This window comes from Lycorma delicatula, chromosome 2 (genome assembly GCF_047948215.1).
Source record: "Lycorma delicatula isolate Av1 chromosome 2, ASM4794821v1, whole genome shotgun sequence".
Taxonomy (NCBI): domain Eukaryota; kingdom Metazoa; phylum Arthropoda; class Insecta; order Hemiptera; family Fulgoridae; genus Lycorma; species Lycorma delicatula.
This window is the reverse complement of record NC_134456.1, coordinates 18,893,663-18,908,910: the sequence shown is the minus strand read 5'-3', so window position 1 is coordinate 18,908,910 and position 15,248 is coordinate 18,893,663.

Here is a 15,248-nt window from a genome sequence, read left to right as displayed (position 1 = left end):
TATTTTTAATATTAGAAGTTTGTAGTTTTTTTTTTTTAAAAATAGATACAGTTGAATGTTTTAATAGTGTGTATTGATGCATGAAATTACTGAAATAGATGAAACACTTGAAAATTTTCTATGACTGGACAAGTCCGTAGTCTTAACTGATGATTTTTTTAAATATATAATCTAAAAATTAGTACAACCATATGCAATCATTTTAGAATGCTGAAAAACTGTAGTTTCAACCCTTTAGAGATCATGACTTCACGTGAATTTTTTATTTAACTAATTAACTGAAATTTAAAATTTTTAATTTTTTTATGTTATTGACTATGATAATATATGTATAAGATTATTTTCAATTTGATATATTTTTTGTACTTTAGGTTTTTGTTTTTTACTCTAGAGAATTCTCAGGTGATGTACAATTTTATTGTTATATCTTATAATTATGTTTACTAATGTAACATATAAAATTAACAGTAAGTATTTTTCATATTAATAATCATTTTAATGAACTCTTAAATATGTTGATATTATTTTTGTGTTATAAGAAGTTTTGTGTAATTTTATTATTTAGAAAATGCACTTAATTACTTCTGTATATAAGTTTGTAATTTATTATTAATTACTAGACTGAGTTTAAATTTTCTTCTAAAGGAGTCTTATTAGCAGATTGCTGCCATCTGGCATTTGCCAGATAAGTAGTTTGTTGTTAATAACCTTCAAGAAGTATGTAGAATCATCTTTTTCTTGGTTTATATTATTATTTTATTTATGTTATGTGACTATATTTTTATAATGGATCATTTATTAAAAATATACTAAACATGTTTATGTTTCATGGGAAATATCCATAAAAGTATTAGTTATAAATATTTTATTAATAATTTTAATGTATTGTTCACATAAGTTTCTTGGATTGTTTTCTTTAAGTTTGAACATATCTAGTTCATGAATCTATTTTAATGTCTCTTTCAGGATACTTTATCGGAGCAGTTAATAGTGATTTTTTTTCTTTAATGTTATGATTTGTTGTTAATGTAATGTTATTCCCTAAATAATTTTGTATTTATTTATTTTTAAAAATAATTTTATTGACTACTATTACATACCTACAATATAAAAAAAATATTTAAAAAATTATTTTTCTGCTGTAAATGTGTTGGAGTTGATTTTATTGTTTGACTCAAATATGAATCTGTATGCAGATAGCCACGTTTCCGTTTCTAATAGATAGCACAGTAGACTCTTAAGAACTCAACTGTAAGACTGTTATAAGAAATCAACATCATACTAATAAAACAAATATTAAAAAAAAAAATATTTATATAATATTTAAATATAACTTGTAGTTACCTAACAAATTTAGATTAATGTCTTCCAAAAAGCATGGAATAATGATTTTCTGTCAGCACACTAAAATTATTTATATTTATATTTAGGCCTACACTACTATTTACAAGTGGCTAATAGAAAAATGTCTCCAAAAAATAAATTCAAGTAATGATAAAGCATAATAATGCTGTGATAAACTCAGGCATTATTGAAAATGAAAATTTTGTTTTGATTAATTCAGGGTTGTATCTGGAGGGTAGAGCCATTAATGATGTGTGCCATGTCTTATATGTCTGCCCCAGGTATGACTGAATGTACCAGAGTAGCTAGAGAGCTTGGGGAGATCAATTGTGGTTTTGATCTGCAAGTTAATTGGAAAACCGAAAGGGAATAAATGAGACATTCTTGTTGACTTCCTTAGCCTTGCAGAGGATGGGTGAGGTGGTCTGATGCTGTTATAAATGTATACATAGAGTAGCAACCTGGGTGGGTAGGGGCCTGCCTGGATGCTTACTTTGTCAAGATAGGCATTTTGGCATCGAGCCCCAGTTAGCTTAGATATTTGCTGTTAGGATGAGAATGGTTATCTGGGAACTCTGTGATAGAGCTGCGGTGTGGGAAAGTGTAGGCATTGACCTTGCTTCTTAAAGCAGACCAGAGCAGAGAGATAGGGTATGTTTTCATTAGAGGCTTATTAAATTTGTGAATTTGTTTTTAGATTTTTAAGTAAATCAAGAGGACTTTGAATAAATTTAATTGCAGGACAAAGTTGTCGTTGCGATCAGCACCTGTTTTGTTGATATGATGATAGTATTTTTGGTGTTTAAAGAAACAATCAAGTAATGATCTGAGTAGATAGTCTAATTGAAGTTAGATGTAGGAAGAGTTTTCGTGTGAAACCTTTGGTGTTAGCAGAAGGTGGAAGGATTACGCTTCCATGAATTGGTTAATCTGATAGTTGAGGGTTGTAAGTTATAGTAGGCAGTCGTGGTTGGAAGAGCCCATATGAAGGTGATAGGTTGTGTAAATACTCTGATGGTTATGTCTGCCGAGGAATTTGCATTGGTTTGACAGAGGCCAAACTGATGACAGTAATGTGTTATCAAGTTTAGAGGGTCTAAAAGATGATCTCCAGTAAAGCCCATCAGATTTAGGAACAGAGGGGTTGGTGTGGTGACCAAGATCATCACAAGGCAGCTGTTTTTCTGTACAGGGGTCAGGATGAATGAAAATTTCAAAAATAATTTCTACCCTTATTAAAACAAAGATTTAGTTGCACTTCTCACATTTAACATTTGAGTAGCTGGAACAATTTGGATATTTACAGCGAAGCCAAGTATCACACCATTTTGGCCAGTGGTCAAACTTATCTTGCCTAACATCTTCAGGAGGTGTAATGGCTATTGGAGCCTTCTGTTTCTTTGCTTTAATTTCTTCCCCAAGAGCCGAAGTACTTGGACAGTCACGTTTAGTACAATCTCTTTCTCCTATTTCACAGTGTTGCTGCAACTTCCTCTCTAAATTTTGACTATGATGTTGCTGCCAGACTTTACTCTTTTGAAAACAACCATGCATTTGCACAGTCAAATCCACAAGATGATAGAAAATATGGAAATACCATTTTTTGATTTCATACCTATTTTATTGTGAGCCAGTTTGGTATCTAATAAATCTACTCCTCCCATAAATTTAACATATTGCTCAACTGAATGTGGACAAGGAATTTCTACATAATAGTTTTTGCTTTTGTCAACATTTACACTTAATAAATAAATCTTTTCTACAAAGTTTGATGCTGCCGATAGCACTTTATTATCAATCCAATTAACAACTGACAGATCTACACTGACTACTTCTGTTAAATTTTCAAAAGTTGTATCTGTAGGGGATTTTTTAAATTTATTTTCTGGAAATTTCAGTACAGGAATTTATTTTTTCAGATAGTACCAATGACATGAAACTGCTGGTTTCTTTTAGATAAACTAGGAAAGGAAGTGTAGTGTACCAGTTATCAAAATACACTTTGTAGGGTTGTCCATTTAGAATGCTTCTGGCTAATCTTACTACAGAATTGGCATATTGATGTAGTTTGGGCTATTTTATTGACCAAAATAAATTTCTAAATTAATGCGAATCCAGAGTTACTGATCAATACAGATACTTTAATACTCTACCTATGGGGTTTCATGGGGTTGTATTACTTCATGTAATGCTTAGCATTTGTTACAAATATTTGTTCATCAATGGCAAGATTTGGTTCCATAGGTGCACTTCTAAAACCTTTATTTAAAAATTCAGTAAACAGAAAAACCTGTCATGATTATTGTGACATCTTGTTACCTTTTCATGTTGTCTTGGTACTATAAAAACCTTCAGACTTCTTCAAACTTGCAGAGGTATACAAATTATTAGACTCAATGAAGGGACTACAAAGAATGCCACATATTTTCTGCAAAATTCATTTATTGATACAATGTTAACAATTTTTAATACTCAGTGTTAACCAATTGTAATTTAAAACCATTTTTATGAGCAACTCAAAATTATTTTTGATTTCTTCATTCCTATGCCCTTTAACCCTTTGTTCTTTATAACCATTTTTATACGATTTGGCATGATTTTTATGAGCAATTCATAATTTCTACTGATTTCTTCATCCCTATGCCATATTTGGATAAGTTAAGCTATGAGATAAGTCTTGGTGGTGATTGTCTTTTTCTTAATTTTTTATTCACAATTGCCCAAAGATTCTCTATGAGATTTATATCCGGGCTATTACCTGTCAAGCAAGAAGTTTCACATTATTTTCTGTAAGAAAACTCATAACAGATCAGGCTTTGTGGCAAGGTTGCATAAAACAAAGTTTCCATCAGGGAACCAGCCATTCAACTGTGGAAGGAGTCTGGTTTCCATGACTTTTCTGTATTACCTCATAATCCCTTCTACATTTTAGTTTTACAATTCCTTTCAAAGACATACAGCTCCACACCATTACAGATATTGGGTGTTTCACTGTCTGGGCAATACATCATGGTTTAAAATCTTCAACTTTTGTTTGGTGTACATTATGTCCACCCTCTTTACCTTGAAAATTTGGATTCATCAGAAAAGACCACCTGAAAGGAAAGGACAAAGAAAGTATGTAGTATTTTCCTTTTAGACAGGTCTAAATCAGGATTACCCTTACTACTACTACTGTATTCTCACACCACTTTTTATTAAAAAAAAATTGAATAGCCTGTACTTGCTAACCTTACATAAAGTTTGGAAATTTTTTAAGAAAATTATAGTCATAACTTACTTTGTTCCAGTTGCTTCACAATGTATCTTGAACTACCTTTGCTCAAATCAGTATTTTCTTAGCCATTCAGTTGGGTGTAATTTTTGCTTATTCCATGGTCTGTATGTTTTGAGGCTAGCAGCCCAAAGTCGTCTCTGCACATTGGATGCTGATACTTCTATTCCATATGGTTTTAAGATATTAGAAATACCTTTACTGGTTGCCTTTCTCTTTGATTTAGCAATCTGCACCAGTTTTTTCCCCATTCAGGGGCCCATTTTGGGTTTTTGGCCACAGTTGCCTTTCCATATTGAAACAAGACTGTCGCCACGCCTGAGTGAAATATTAATGCAACTGACTGACTTTTGTGAAATATCCAGTTTTCTTGCAATATCACACTGATATTCAAAAGGCACTCAACTAGGCCTTCTTCCTAAGTGATAAGTCTGCTGTCTTTAACCATAACCTCATATTTGAAAATCAAATCACTGTTATCACAATAAACAAACAGAAACCAAAAATCACACAAATATTTATTTAATAAACCAACAAAAAAAAGATATAGAATCACAAAAACCATGTAGCATAAGCTTGACAATATTGTCCAACCAAACCTTCTTGAACATTGCCAGCTCATTTTTCTTCTCTCTCCACCCTTCACATGAAAAGATCATGTGTTCTGCAGTATCAGCTTCACCATAGTCATAACATGCTGTGGTAATGCCTCAACCCATTCTTGATAAATATTCTTAGAAGCACCCGTGCCCAGACAGGAACGGGGTGATTCGAAACCAACATGACCGTATGTTCATTGTATCCATGTCTTGACATCTTGACTTAGTCTGTACGTTCACCGCCCAGTTTCAGCTGTATGCCATCTTTCAATCCAGGTCTTAAACATTTCTTCTTCAGCCACTACCATCTGCCACTGCCACTCTGATCTTAGCCAGCAGGTCGATAGGAGGAATACCTGCTATGACTGACGCTACCTTGGCTCCAATGGTCCAGTATCCCATGTTCTGGGTTATGTTTGACTCAGTGTTTACAAGTCATATTAGACTTGTAAATTCAGCCTCCTTTGCTGTCTTAAGAGTTTTGCTCTATTACGACTCTGCTCCAGTGCACCTATCCACACTGATGTTCCATGAACTACGAACAATGAATAAACATGGACAAGCAACTGCCTCTTTCTTGTCCTGGACCCACTAACATTGCTCATAAGCCTAGTTACTGCCATCACAGTGCGCTCGCCTTACTTAACAGTTTTATCTATGTGTGGAGTGAAAAGACCTTTCTTGTCTATTCAAACCCCAAGGTACTTAGCGGGACTAGGATAGATTTTGACACCTCTGACCTTGAACTTGCTGGCCCTAGCTTCCTCTGGCCCGCCATTACTACCACCTGGGTGTCTTCTCCAGCTGGTTACAGCCCATTATCCTTTAGCCATGCTTTCACTAACTCTAGTCCATCTTCACCATGCCTTATCAACTCACCTTCACTCTTTCCATCAACCACTAGGGCGAGAACATCAGAAAATGCTATAGGAGTCACACCCTCTGGAAAATCATATACTAGGTTCCACAGAGTGGATACAATAATGGAACTCTGTGGAACATCTATTTCCATGGGAACTCTTACTTTCCCATCATTGGAACACCCTATAATATAACTGTCCTGCAGGTATGCCTGGATAATGTGCTATAAATAGGGCTGGATTCACCTTTCTTCCAATTCGTTAACAATAATGTCCCACTTAATACTGTTGAATGCATTTAGTCAAGCAGTATGACGACAGGGATTCGGCTGGTTCTCCACGTTCCTGCAGCTGTGGAATTAACCAAACTCATTAGTCAGCTCAAAGCCCCCAGTGTAGATCAGCCAACCCTGAAACCAAACTGATCCTCACACAGACCACTTCCCACCTTCACTTGAATAGCTCACTTCATTACCTAAATGCTTGAATAGCATCTTCTGAAATAGTTTAGCAAAGCTATTTATAAGATATAATGGCCATTATGCTGTTTGGGTCCTCTGCTAGTCTTCCCTCTTTCTTCAGCATAACTAGTTTGGCCCCCTTCAAAAGTCAGGTGTCTATTCATTGAGCAACAAAAAGTTCATAGCTTCCAACACTTTGGTTCTGCTTCCACAGTGCTAACCACCACTTCAGAAGGTATGCCATTTGGGCCTGGACTTTTACCAACACTCATTGAGTTGGCAGCTGCTATTAATTCCTGCAGTGTAACCCGGGGTGAACCCGTGTTCACCCCTTTGGCTATATCTCTTCCTTCTGGAAGCCATCTAGCTGCACACTGGAAAGTACTGACAGCACCCTTCCAAACCTCTTCGTCACAAAATGGTAATCCAATCCCAAGGGTCTTCATCCACTAGATCGCACAGTTTCTTCCACATGTTCTGTTTAGCTATGGCAATTCCACTTTTTAAACTTCCTTCTAGCCTCCTGTCAGCACACAAACTCATCTGCCCCTTCTAGCGCTCTTTGTAGTACCCTCTGAAGCACCCAACGAGCCCTTATACATGCCTTACATAGTACTGCTAGATCCTCCGACTACCAATACACCTCTGCACTCTGCCTTCAGTTCTTTTATTAGACCTGTATCCTCTTCGACCTGAGATATGACATCAGCTAGGGATGGTGGATTCCTATCCAGCACAATGTCAACACGGGTACATTTTTTTCAAGAACCAAATAAAGCAGATCCCTATTTTTTTTTTTATTTAAAAGGTAGATAGTTTTTGATTTAGTTTTAGGTTAGTTATATTTTGATTGTGCAACTTTATATTTGGTACAAAAATAAAATTTTAGTTTTATGATTATAGAAATAAACATTTATTTTAAAAACATGGTTTTTTACGTTAACATTTATAATATTTTTTTTTTCTAAAATACCATTTTAAACATTTTAAGATTCTTTGAATCTTTTCCAATGACAAAATTAATTCACTAAGATCAAAAATTACATATTGAAATCACTAGATACATTTTCATGACGATCAAAAGAATTGTTAAATTTTTCTGCAGATGTTCAAATTTTAGTGTTTGCTGAAGGAACAATAGGAGAAATTTTTTAGGTTGTTGGACTCTTTGTAATTGAACCCATCTTTTAGTTTTTTAAAAACAGGTTTCCAACTACCCATAATACACAAAAAATACAACCATTTACAATAAAGTTAACGATAACAATAATAATATCAATCTAGTCAACGTATAATATCCACTGCAGCACACTTCTGTGAAAATAAAAACAGTAAAACAATTTTTTTTCTTTGTCTATAAGTTTGTAAACATAATAATGTTTTATATGTTAATATACATAATATATTTCGTACATGTATAAAATACTTATGTATGTATAATTCACTTTATTTGGTAAACAAAATGTATTTCATACACATGTAATGATAATAGTGCTTACAGGCGTTTATTTAAGGTTACAGGCTCAAATAATGCAAAAGTATGGTTTTTTATGAGATGAAATTTGTAATCGATCTAAACTGTAAACAATTGAAAAATCCTTCTTTATTTAAAAATTAATACTGAAAAAACATTTTGCACACAGTAATCTGTTAATATTTTTAAATGATTGTAAAAGTAGCATATTTATTTAAAAAAATAAATTGTAATGAAGCACAGAATCTATTAAAAGGAGGTACACCTTAAGTAATGTAATTTAAAAAAAATGACAGGTTAATGAAAAGAAGTAGAGCAATTTTTATTTCATTTCAATTATAATAGTTTTAGGTATACTTTTTCTTGTTGAAAAAGTGACGAACTTTTAGTTTTTATCCTCTATTTAAAAAAAATAATAAAACAGCCAGTTAAAGTTTTATTTTATTTTAATGGTGTATTTTGGATCAGTTTCCCTATTTTTTTTTTTATCTAAAAAAATTCTTCCTTAGTGAAAGTTTACTGTAAAAAAGTCCATATTAACATTGCACAGTATTTTTCTATGTAATGTTGGATTTTTTTTATGTTGAATTGGATTTTGTATAGTTAGATCATTGGAATGTTATAATACTGGGCAGGGTAATGATGTGTGGCTGGTCTCAGTGGTGCTAGTGGTAATACCTTGACCTTCATCTGGAGGTCCCGGGTTCGAATCTCGGTCAGGTGGCGTATTCACATGTTACAAAATTGTAATTTTCACATCCTCTGAAGCAATATTTAACAGTGGGCCTAGAAGCAAAAAAAAGAAGAAAGTAATATGTGATTTTTTATTGTTTTTTGATGCAATATAAAAGGGTACTCTGGACAATGATAATAAACACTTTTTTTTCCCTACATTCCTGGGCCGGACATCCACTCAAGTATACACGGCCCAGGGATGTGTCCTTGTGACTAAGGGGGCCTCCCCACCCACCGGCTGTACGTCCGGCACGGCAGATCAGACCCCCCGGTTCCGGATCTTTTCTTATTGCTGCCCGCCTCTAATCCTCCGCACGTAAGGGAAGGTCCGGCTATACCGTCCCCCCCCCCACCACAAAGAACCGGGTCTCGGTCTTTACTCTTTTATGCCTGCCTCAAACCGGCGGCGCCAGCCCCAGCAAGCACCAAAGCGCCCCCAGGAACCGACACCGCCGGCCAGGACTCGGTCTTTTCTTTATCCCTTTCAAGCAACCCCAGGAGTTCCCACCCCATCACCGGAACCCGCATACCTAAGCATACGGGCCCTCCGGGGTGGGACTATCCTCCCTGCCCTATCTTCGCGCCTATCGTCTGTGATGCCTCTCCTCTTCCTCTTTAGATTTGAGAACGGTGCTCGCAGAATTGGAAAACCAATCCCAGTTGTTATTGGATTGCATTAGCCAGCTAACCAGGTTGTCGGGTGTCAGGTTATTATGCCTTTTTTCATGTCTGAGACCCTCGCATCTGTAGCAGTTGAATACGGTGTGTTCCGCGTCGTCTTCTTCCTGACAGTACGGACACCTTGACTTCTGCCTTTTCCCGATTCTATTAAGGTATTTCCCGAACGACCCATGTCCTGTCATCAACTGAGTGGTGTGAAAATTTAGTTCGCCTTTCTCCCTACCCAACCACTCTTTCAGATTGGGAATAAGTCTCCTTGTCCACTCTCCTGTTTGAGCGGATGACCATGCGGTTTGCCAGTTGCTAACGACTGTGTCCTCTACCTCGGCTCTTGGCACACCTGCCGCCCTCAAGCTTCGGCCTTTTATCTGTAATTCAATGGGAGGCGTTTCAGCTAAGACACATAGCGCATCGTAAGAAATTGTTCTATATCCTGAGACAACACGTATTAGTGCTACTCTGTGCACGGTTCTAAGTTTGCGTTTATTGCGTTGTACATTCATTGCAGTGCCCCATACTTGTGCCGCGTATAAGATAGATGACATCATTGCCGTTGTGATCAACCTTCTGACCACCAGTTTGGCCATCAGTTTCGGTGCACGGTGGTTATTAAATAGACCTCTTAGAGCCTTAATTGTAGGGGCAACCTTTTGACTAATCATATCTATGTGATAACCGTATTTTAGACTCTTATCTATGAATACGCCCAAGTATTTGACGTTACTGACTTCACGAATAATTTCCCCCCTTATTTCTATATTTATTCCTCTGACCCTTCTCCTACCAGAGAGCAAAATGCATTTTGACTTAGCTGGGGCTACTCGGAGTTGGTTGTTATCTAACCATTCGTCTAATAGTTGTAAGGCCTGATTTGCCTTAATTTCAAGACGGTCCACTTCCCTATCTTCCACCAGTACCGCAACGTCATCTGCATAGCCGACAATCCTCATTCGTTCCGGATAATATCGTTCCGTAATTTATCGTTCCGGATAAGCCTGAATATTCCATCATAGAAAACATTCCAGAGTATGAGTCCTAGAACGGAAATTTCATCGGTGATAATGTTTTGAAAACTGACAGGATCTATTTGCATGCACTCTGCGATTCTACGAGCCGCATTCCTTACGATCCTTTGAATTTGGTTGTTCGACCATCTTGGTAACATTTTTGTTGAGTGCTTCCTGTAACTTGATCATTGATATCTACGGCTACCGCCTTGTGATCACTCGCCGTCTCTTCCGTCAATACTTTAAAGACTACTGTGTCCGGATGTATTCTGTTATCGATGATTGCTAGGTCTATTATTGATGTGTGCCCTCTGGCATTGTACGTAGGTGTTCCGTCATTTATGCACGTCGCCCCTGTAGTAGCCAGGAATTCCTCCAGTATTCTACCTCTTACATTGGATGAGACGGCGCCAGCCGCCGTTGCTCTGCAGTTGAAATCACCGAGTTTTAATACGCGTTTCCTAGACTGCATGGCTATGCGCTGTAGACTAAAAATTCTGTCTTGGAATTGATCCAAAGCACAGTTTGGGCTGATGCAAGTCCCCACCAAATTCAAATCGCATAGTTCGACGGCAACAATATCATCCTCTCTGAGATAAAGTCCGAAATCCCTGTTGTTGGCTACTCGTCTGATGGCTACCGCACCATTTCTGTCCGGAACCCACTGCGGCCTGGCCGCCGAACGTGCATTGGGCTCCGTGGCTACAATAAAATCATATTCACCTCTCGTGGCAATTTCCTCTGCAAGGTAAACTCCTGTTGTTATTCAGTAAAAGCACTTTAATCATGCGGCTTTCTACACCCTGTGCTTCCAGTCCTATGGGACCGGCTATCACAGTCTAGACATTTGGTGGCCTCACGGTAGTCCCTGATCGAGTGACCCTAACCCCCGCAGTTAAAACACAAATTGGACCTGTCAGGGCCACTGCAGTCCCGTCTGCCGTGCCCGGTTGCCCATCACTTATAGCACCTCTCGTTCTCAGTTCTTATATACGTACGGCAGTTCACCCACCCTACTCTTAGTCTTTCAGCCACCAGTTTTACTGCGCCCCTGTATGTTGTTATCACAGTCGCGTTCTTAGTATTACCAGATGCTTCTCTAAGAGAGGTTACTTGGAACCTCTCTCCCGTTCCTATGACTTTCTCAACTGCTTTCTTAATTTCATTCTCTGATGTGTCATATTTTAAGTCTTTGACATGAATAAAACTGTCTAGGATTATATTTATTTCATGCTTAAACTTTAAATTGTTGGCAATGCATACAGTATTATGAATTTATTCTAAATAATTTCAATTTTTTTGTTTTGTAAGTTTGGGATAACATTACACATAAAATTTAATTTTGCAAATTTGTGTATATGTTTTAATTAATTTTGCAACCAGCAAAATTCCAAGTGATGAAATATGACTACTTTAAATTGTTACCATATTTTCATCTTCCTTTAGTCAATTATAATTATTAAAAATGTACATTTTTAATGTTCAAAATTATTTACTATATTTTATTTTGAATTTATAGTACAAGATGGTATTTTGTACTCTATGATGGATGTTCCTGTTCAGTTGTATTTGATCAGTAAATAGATTTATTTTTTAAGTTATTAGGCAGTTTTTGTAATGTACAGGTTGGTTTTTAAATTTGATATGTTGTATGTGTTACAGAATTTAGTCATTTTGTTACATTGATATAAGTATATGGCACAAAGTGTAGTTTTGAAAGCAGGATTTTGTTATGTTGCTTACTGATCCGAATAAAGTTGTACAATTTATTAACAGACAGATTTCCAGTTTGGTTATAGACACCATACTAAAAGGAAGTGTAGTGAGCCCAAAAACAGATGAGGGAGGGAACGCCTGTCATAAGGAAAAATATTGCAACAAGGACTGCTGTTCTTCATTCAGAGATTCCTTTAAATTTTTATTGTGATATATAAAATGCTTGTATGTTCTCTCTCTTTATATATACATATATATATATATATATATATATATATATATATATATATACAGATGTGTGTGTGTGTGTGCACGTGCATGCACATGAGAGAGAGAGAGAGAGAGAGAGTTGTGTTACTTAAAAGTCATTTGTTATACTCAAAGAATATTCAAAACTCAAAACCTGTTTTATATGAAACAGCATATTATAACTAAGAATGTTCTATGAATGAAATTGACTCTCTTAAAAGGTTTTGTTGCATAGAGTTAATAATTTTGAAATTACATTCTTGCTGTGCAATAGAAGCTCATGTCTTTGGTTACATGCTAGTTTTATGAATTGATTTAATTACTTTTCTTTAGAATTAAATGATAATTAATTAGATAAATAATTAGATGAATTAAAAATGTTACCAATTATTAAGTATTTTAAATTTAACTATTATATAAATACTTTATTTGCAAGATGTATATATGTGATTTATAGTTTATCCTGATCATTGTGTTGAAAACGATTTTTATTCCATGTATATTGAAAACTTTGATGAGAAAACAACTGTTATTATTTTATAATACTGCTTAAAAAATAATATCTGGTAGTAACTTGATATTATTTATGTTTATTTTTTGTCATATTTTCTGATAATTATTTTTAAAATTTGATTTAAAATTTTTGTTTTTAACTTTTAACAGATGTTTTCCAACAGATAGAAAGTTTTTTTATACTGTAGAATAACTTCATTACTTTGTCATTTATTAATGATCTGTTTTCATTGGTGAGGTAGTCCCTATTTACTGTACTTTCAAGCAATAATTTTTATAATTGGTAGTAACAGTATATTATTAAATAATGTCCAAAATATATTTTGAGATTTAAATGTAAAAAGAAATTATATAGATTTGGATTTTGGCTGTTATATTGGTGTGAAATATAATAATTGTCAACTCCTGATAACATCTATTATGTTGTATATTGCTTTGTATAGATCTCTTTCATTGGAAGCTTGGATTTGATCCTGGTCATGCTTTGTATTTATTCACATGCTTCAAAACTAATTTTTTAGGATTAAAAGAAATTTAGGGGCTGTATATTTAGCAGAAGGGAAAAATAAATATACTCTGTTTTATTTTTGTCTATTTTTTAATGACTAAATCCCCAGTGCTTTGGATAGTCTGCACATCCATAATCAGGAGTTAACTGGGTGTTTATTATTGAATACATATCTTTACATGAGGTTTTGTTTGAATGATTTTATAGAAATTATGATACTGTATTTGAATACATTTGTGTATACTTTCATACTACCCAAGACTAGAGTGTGTGTTTTATGTTTTAATTCATATTTTTATTTATTTGCCTTTGTATGAAGTATTCTCATTGAATGTAATGTTTGATCAGGTGAAATTTCTTTATTCATAAATCTATTAATTTTACTTTATTCATTTACTTTATTATTTCTTTATTATTTTACTTCTGAAACTTCTTACATATATATATATATATATAATATATATATATATATTTCCTTTTGGTTGTTATATAAGACCGATTAATATCATATTATAAATTAATAATTCAATTTCAACATTTAATTCATTATTAATATTTCTTTTTGTTATAATTTCATTGATTTTAATATCTTCTTCATTCCATAACTGAATCGTTTGTCATTTTATTTCTATTTTTCTTTCTTTTTTTTTGCTTGATTATCGCCACATAAGCTTGAAGCTTGTGCTTGGGATATGGAAATGTAGTGAATGAAAAATGCCATGCCTGACCGGGATTCAAAACTAGGACCTCCGGATGAAAGGCTGAGATGCTACCACTCGCACCACGGAGGTAGTGGTAGTGGTAGCTTTCTGTTTAATTACACTTTTTTTAAAGTTCATATATGTTTTAAAATACTTGGCTTTTTTTAAAATAATTATATGTTACAGTATTTTACTTTTATGTTCTTAGGTTATTATAATTTTGCCTTTGTTGATGTAGTCAAGTTGTTATTGTTACCTTGTCCTTGTAGATTCATGTTTAATGTTTGAAAAGTTATGAAGTATGAATATTGGCAATGCATCTCTTTATTTATTTAAAGAAAAAGAAAATTAATGTAATTATTTGGTTTAAAGGGTAATATTGTAATGACAGTCTATTAGTAATAAATTAAATATGTAATTGAAATATTACAACTAATGTAAAGGTAATGTGGAATATATTTCTTGTATAATAATGTGAAATTGAGTTTTTTTTATTTTCATGCTCTTAAAAAGGTGTAAAAGAATGTTATACAGAAGAAAGTTTAAAACATAGTTTATGTCATTTTTAATTTTGGTCTTCAAAAAAAAAAAATACTTTGATGTATTGTTTAATGAAACGTTTTGTGTAATTGTTCATTGATTTTTGAGAAGAGAAATATTTTTTCTCCTGCATTAAGCATTTTATTAAGGTTATTTATGACTATTACCAATATAGGCTAAATTTTTATCATTTATCCTATTGAGGTAGTATTGGTGAGAAGTCAGCTGCTTGATATAATTATGTATTTCTGTAACTGTAAGAGGTGCATTAAAAGCAGTTTTTTTTTTATTGTCAAAAAGAAATTCCTTTCTTTTTCTGGTATAAACTGCTTATCTGTATGATTGGATTGTTACATCACTTATAAAACTTCTCAAGACATGTAGATTTTTGGTAAACAAAATATTTTGAAGTAAGGATGAAATTCCAACAGCCTAAACTACTTATATAATTAACTGTTTTGTTCAGATAATTGGGGTTAAAGACTGATGAATATGATTCTGTTTTGGTTAGGCAATTCAATGGTGTTGGCAGTTATTAGTTATATGGTTTGGTCGATTGCCAGTGCTAAATAGGTCTTTTGAAATT